General features: G+C 42.8%; 1 pseudogene; it reads left to right on the top strand.

The window, feature by feature from the left end:
• Nucleotides 1-858: 858 nt before the first annotated feature.
• Nucleotides 859-977, top strand: LOC112482204 (annotated as a pseudogene).
• The last annotated feature ends 5,677 nt before the right edge of the window (nucleotides 978-6,654 follow it).

Here is a 6,654-nt window from a genome sequence, read left to right as displayed (position 1 = left end):
CGTTGCCGTTATAGGGTGAGATTGATTGAAAACGGCCAAGAAGAAGCAAGCACGGCCGGGCCGACAGGCCCCTAACCTGACAGAACCGCCCCCCACTGGAAGCGCGCCGCGTCGTGCTTGGGGGTGTCTGTTGGCGCGAGCGTTCGTCCCCCTTCCTGCCCTGCCTGTCTGAGCATCACCGAGTCAGGAAGCCCGGGGACTTCGTGCCCAGAACCTCCCTCCAGCAGGGCCCCTGTGGAGACCCCGCCAACCGCAGCAGGAAGCGCAGCGCCCCCAGAGGCTGCAGGCTTTCCGGGAGGGTCACGGTCACTCCCCGGAAAGGGCCACATGCTCACGACTCGGGTCACTCATAGCACTTTCCGGAGTCTTGACGTGTCTCGCTTTCCACATGCAGCTTCCAGCCTTCCTGTCGTTCTCATCCAACGGCTTTATAAGGACCGACCTCTCTGTAATCATCAGAATGTGGTCGGCTGCCCTGGCTGACGCCCACCTGACACAGGAAAGGCGGGTGAGACGTAAACCCGCACTGCCGGGAACACACGCATCCACCTGCATCAGCCGACTGGTCCCGAGGACTTAAAATCTTGCAGGTGCAAATGGTCCCGCACCAGGCGGCAGAAAAAAATTAGAATCTACATTGTTGGCCTCGTATTATATCTGAAACTTGTTTTTCCAAATCAATACGTAGTTGAAGATATCCAAGCACAAGAAAACAGGACTCTCTGCATGAGAATAGTCAGAAACAACAAACGAAAGAATAAAATCTACCAAAAGATACTGGTTTATCAGTCACGGACTATTAGTAAAATAGTCTTGCTATATTAAAATAAATAAAAGAAAAGCTTAAAAATGATCTAAGGCTATGGCCATGCCACCCTGCACTCGCCCGATCCCGTCTGATCTCAGAAGCTAAGCAGAGTAGAGTCTGGTTAGTAGTTGGATGGGAGACCACCCAGGAAGACCAGGTGCTGTAGGCGTAAAAATTTAAAAATAAGGGATTGTAAGCTGACAAGGTCCTTGCAACCTGTGAGGTCAACCAAGAGTCGCCTTGCCTAAAAAAATAATAATAAAAACAAAAAAATAAAAATAAATAAAAAATATCTTAGGGAACGACAATGACATAGCAAGTTAGAAAACTTACAATAAATTATTAGAGTAACTGGAATAAAATGACATAGTAGATTAGAAAGAAAATAAAAATTAAAAATACAGCCTTAAAAATAAAAACTGAAAAGATAGGGTCAAAACTATATTAGACACAGCTAAAGATAAAATTGATGAATTATAAGACACATCAAAAAAAAATTATTGAGATAGCAAAATAAAAAAAGATAAGGGAAAATCGAAGATAGACTTGGGTGCATGTGTGTATACAAATTTATGTGAGTGTGCATGGATGTTTGTGTGAATGTCTGCGTGCATGTGTGTATAGAAAATACCTGACCACAATAACAAAAATCAGGACAGGGATACATAAAAATCACCATGAGAAAGGGATGAGTGTGCATGAATGTTTGTGTGAACGTGTGCGTGCATGTGTGTATACATATTTATGTGAGTGTGCATGAATGTTTGTGTGAACGTGTGCGTGCATGTGTGTATACATATTTATGTGAGTGTGCATGAATGTTTGTGTGAACGTGTGCGTGCATGTGTGTATACATATTTATGTGAGTGTGCATGAATGTTTGTGTGAACGTGTGCGTGCATGTGTGTATACATATTTATGTGAGTGTGCATGAATGTTTGTGTGAACGTGTGCGTGCATGTGTGTATACATATTTATGTGAGTGTGCATGAATGTTTGTGTGAACGTGTGCGTGCATGTGTGTATACATATTTATGTGAGTGTGCATGAATGTTTGTGTGAATGTGTGCGTGCATGTGTGTATAGAAAATATCTGACCACGATAACAAAAATCAGGACAGGGATAAATAAAAGTCACCATGAGAAAGGGGGAGCTATTAAATTAGAAGTTAGTAAGTTAAAAGTACATGCTTGAGAGGAAGTAGTAGAGCGAAAATGATGTAATAATCATTCCAAAGGATGAGGTGGTGGGGGTAGGGTAAAGGAAGAAACGCAGAACAAGTAAAACTAGATTAAAGCACCTATCAGTACTACTACTAATGGTGCATTTAAACCCGAAACATCACAAGTAACAGTCAACAGAATAAAAGTTTCAGCTAAATAACAAAAATTCTCAGACTGGATAAAAATGTTTCCGCCTTCATGCTGTTTACAAGTGACATGTTTAAACAAATATATCCAAAATTGGAGAGTAAAAAAAAAGAAAAAAAATAGAATAAAAACATCTATATTATGAAACGATAACACTATTGCATCTGCAGTAATAGCATTCAAAATTGACTTTAAAGCAATCAGAATGACAGCTATTTCTGCTATAACATATGTATTCCAAAAAGTAAAAGCACTGTGGAAAATCATACAATTAAAAAACAAACAAACAGAAAACACAGGGCTTATGACGAAATGGACATGAGGCCAACCAATCATAAACTCGGTCAGTGAAACCTACAATAACATTGGAGAATCTAATAAAAGCGGTCGCACATTTTTACACGTGTTCAAATATTGAGAATGACATAAATACTATTATAACTATTAATTTGAAACAGACGAGATTTGCTTATAGAAATAGACAGGGGAAGAATTCCAGGCTACGAATGGCAACGCAGTGCTGGGTGAAAGGGTGTCTGAAATTAGAAGAAGAAATAAAAAAACTCACCAGTGTGAAAGGGTATGATGGTAGATGGCTGGCGCGTGTGTGCGTGTGTGCGCGTGTGCATGTGTCTGTGTGTGCGTGTGTGTCTGCGCGCACGTGTGCGTGTGTGTGTGCGCGTGTGTCTGTGTATGTTACTATGGCTTAGCCCGGCTTGGTGCAGTTTTATGCGATCACCCAGTGCTTCTCAGGGACAGAAATCACACCAGTAAGAGTGAAATCCGCATTTTCTTCAAACTGTCTGCTAATATATCCATTGTGTTTGAAAACATTCAAGTTTTCCAAACAAGCATTGAAGCAGAACTAACTAGGCCAGCTATCTCAAAAGAATCACTGCACAATGGGAGAAAGATTGCAGTGAGAGAGTTTACCACCATCCTCACAGTACTTGATTTTTAAAAAGAGAAAAAAAAAATAGCTAAGTGTACAGAACACTGAGTCAATATGATTATCGCGCATGCCATAATCAAAAGGTATAAAACACCGCAGACCACAGCTGAGGAATAAACGTTCTATTCGAAGACATGGAGACTATTTAGAAAGATGGACCATATGTTGGGCTGTAAAACGACTATCAACAAATTTCAAAAAGCAGACATTCTACAAGGTGTATTCTCTTGCTACCATGTAATTATGAGATGAAATAGATAACTAGACAATGTAATAAGATAACTAGAAAATCATCATGTACTTGCAAATTTAGAAATATATTTCTTAATAAGCCATGGGTTAAAGAAGAAATAATTTTCTTCTGATGAAAATATACAAATCAACACTCCTTTCATGCACAAATAAGTATTTAGAAGACATATAACCTTAAATGTATAGCATCAGTAATGGAAAAACAGCTAATAAACTAAGTATTCTTATCAAAGTAAGAAAAAATAAATAAACATGAGTGGAAAATAATGAAATAGAAAACAAAATACTATTCAGGGAATAAACAAAGGAGAAATATTTTCAAAGTTGATGAAACTGTGAGACAGTCAACAAATAAAATTAGAGAAGGCAAAAGTGAAATCGGGAATTGAAAAATAGGATATCGTGACACATCCAGTAGATCACTTATAATATAGTAAGATATTATAAGCAACTTTATTTCAAGAATTTTGAATCGTTAGAAGAAATAGATTCCTAGAGAAACACAACTCCAAAAACATCGCTACAGAAGAAATAGAGGCTCTGAATATTTCTAAAAATATTATCAAAAAGGAGACACTAATAACCCCACACACACGCACACAGAGACACTCACACCGCCTAACACTGAACTTCGGGCTCAGACCCAGGGGGTTTTGGGGTCTTGAGCAAAGCTTATTTGAAGTGACTTTTAATCAGAGACCTGAAATACGCAGAATTATGTTCAAATGTTAATCAATAGAATGGCGTTCTATTCTCGGTGAAATAACGAAATATATGAAGATAACAGATCTGCAGTTAATTTATAAATGTAATATCAGCACAAATCAAAATGACGACAAACTTTTTCGGACCCAGACCTGGACAACTTGATTCTAAAGTTTATATGGAAAAATAAGCATGGAAAAATATCTAGAAAAACCCTCTGAAGAAAAGCCACAAGACAAGACTCGTCCTACCAGATACACAAATGTACTGTCAAATCTTCATAATTAAAGCAGATTTGCACCACCTGTAAAAAGAGGCAAACCAGTAGCACGGGGGAAAAAAAAAGAACAAATGGATCCAAACACACTCGGAAATTTATTATATGATAAAAGTGACATCTCAAAGTCAGATGTTTGGTGAAAGGTAATATTGAGTTCATTGTCCACAGCATATACAAAATTCAGCTTCAGAGAGATTAGCTAAATAAATGTAAGACACAAACCATGATTCTGAGATGGCGACTTCATTGAAAACAAGTTTTTTGGATGTTCTCAAACCCCCACATAAAAAAGAGCAACCAGATAGCAAAACAAACAGCGATAACAACAGCAAAACTCCCGTCCCACGCTTACAACAAAAGTAGATGAGTAAGTGTGTCCAAGAGCCCCGAAATACAGCGAGCAAGGAGAAGCCACCAGCAGCCGTGAAACCCGTACCGTGTGTGACACCTGGGCAGAATAAAGGAGATGCAGGCAGCCGGGGCCTCTGGGGGCCCTGAGCCCGTCGGAATGCTGGGACAGCCAAGCGACATTAACGGAGGGCGTGTCGGTCCGACTGTGGAGAAATTCTGAAATGTTTCTAAGTGAGACATTAGGGGGGAAATCATTTAAAAATTAAAAATATAATACATTTACCTATGAGTGGTGAACGCACAATATAATATAGATATGACATATTATTGAATTGTATACTTGAAACTATACGATTTTATTAACCTATGTCACCCCAATAAAATTAAATAAATTATTTTCTTCAAAAAAAAAAAAAGAAATAATACAAAACGGTAGAGAGAAGAGCATTCTAGACAGCTGGAACCGTCTCTGGAGGGGCTGAGGTGACGGCGGCCGTGATCCTGCTGCTGTGACCTAAGACCTCCCTGGCTGCCGCGTACAGGACGGGCTGGCGGGTCCAAGAGCAGATACAGTGGGCACATGTGACAGTCAGGGCAGAAGTCCAGCCGCAGCTGGTGGGAGCTGGGATTCCCGTGGTAACAGCGGACACGCGGTGAAGTCGAAGGATACACGTCAACATACATTCAGTGACTAGAGGTGACAGAACCCACTGAAAGTTTAGACTTGACCAGAAAAGATCAGGTTTACCAGATGACATCCAGCTTTATGGCATCATGGAGTCACCCACTGGGACTGGGTAGAAGACTAGGTTTCAAGGAAATAGCAACTGCTCACTCTTTAGCAGAGACTCTGCTAAGTACCTAAGATCTAACATTTCAGATGAGATGATGAGCCTGGCATTCCAGACAAAGCAAAAGTCAAGCTGTATCCAAGGCTACGAGGTGTGTGTGTACACACCGAATCGGCGTGACTTCCAAAGCCCTTGTCCTTAATCGTGACGCCTTTTGGCTGCCCAGCAGAAGACTTGGGCTCATTTGGGACAAAGGTGCTTACATTTCCTCCCACTTTCATGAAACTAAACACCCATAATCACGCTTGCATGCAACTGAAGGGCCAACGCGTTCCAGAGGAAGAATGCGAACAGACAGGGCAAACGAGCCTTCCTGTCACTACTAGAATGGCCGGACCCCAGGACAAAAGCGCAGTGAGCAGAAGGCAGACTGGAGGCGCGCCCTCTGAGGCCACGAGCTGCCCATTCAGGTGGCATATGGCACTGAGGAGGACACGGAGGGCTGGGTCAGACCCGCACCGGGAGAGGAGCGATCCTGGCCGGGCGCTGTCACTTCTCAGGGCCCAGCCACGTCTGCTCCAGGTAGGAAATTCACCAAGGCCGTTCTTCCCATCGCCTCCTCCAGGGGCTCGTGCCAGCCCCCGAAACGATGCGTCTCATTCCGTGTCCCTTCGTGGCATTCAACGGCGGCTTGTGATTGTACGTGTTGAGGTAGCACAAAGTCTGCTGTCCCCCTTTCCAAGGGCTGTGTCCTGCTCTGAGACACCCTCTGCCAGGCGCCGTCGCCTCCAGCAGGGGCCGGCCACACGGCCAACTGTAAACCGTTAGCGATATCCAGGTGCGCCCTCAGGGTCATCCACGGGCATCCGGACCAAAGCGTCGCCCAGAACACCACCTCTGACCTCACCGCAGTCACAGGCCGGTGCGACTCTGCCATCGCCACCGGAGTTCGCAGTTCTGATTCGTAAGATTCTGATTATTTTCATGTACAAGACAAACAGCAAGGACTGTGGGGTATTCAGAACGCCAATTTCGGACTGTTCACACCTACGAGGGACCGTTCCGCTGGGTGTACGAAGTGCACGTTACGTGTGCAAGATGACGGCAGACCCTTTGGTGTCCGGAGCTGGGAACATCGCAGGAG

This window comes from Pteropus alecto, unplaced genomic scaffold (genome assembly GCF_000325575.1).
Source record: "Pteropus alecto unplaced genomic scaffold, ASM32557v1 scaffold35, whole genome shotgun sequence".
Classification (NCBI taxonomy): domain Eukaryota; kingdom Metazoa; phylum Chordata; class Mammalia; order Chiroptera; family Pteropodidae; genus Pteropus; species Pteropus alecto.
This window is presented reverse-complemented; position numbering and strand designations above follow the sequence as displayed.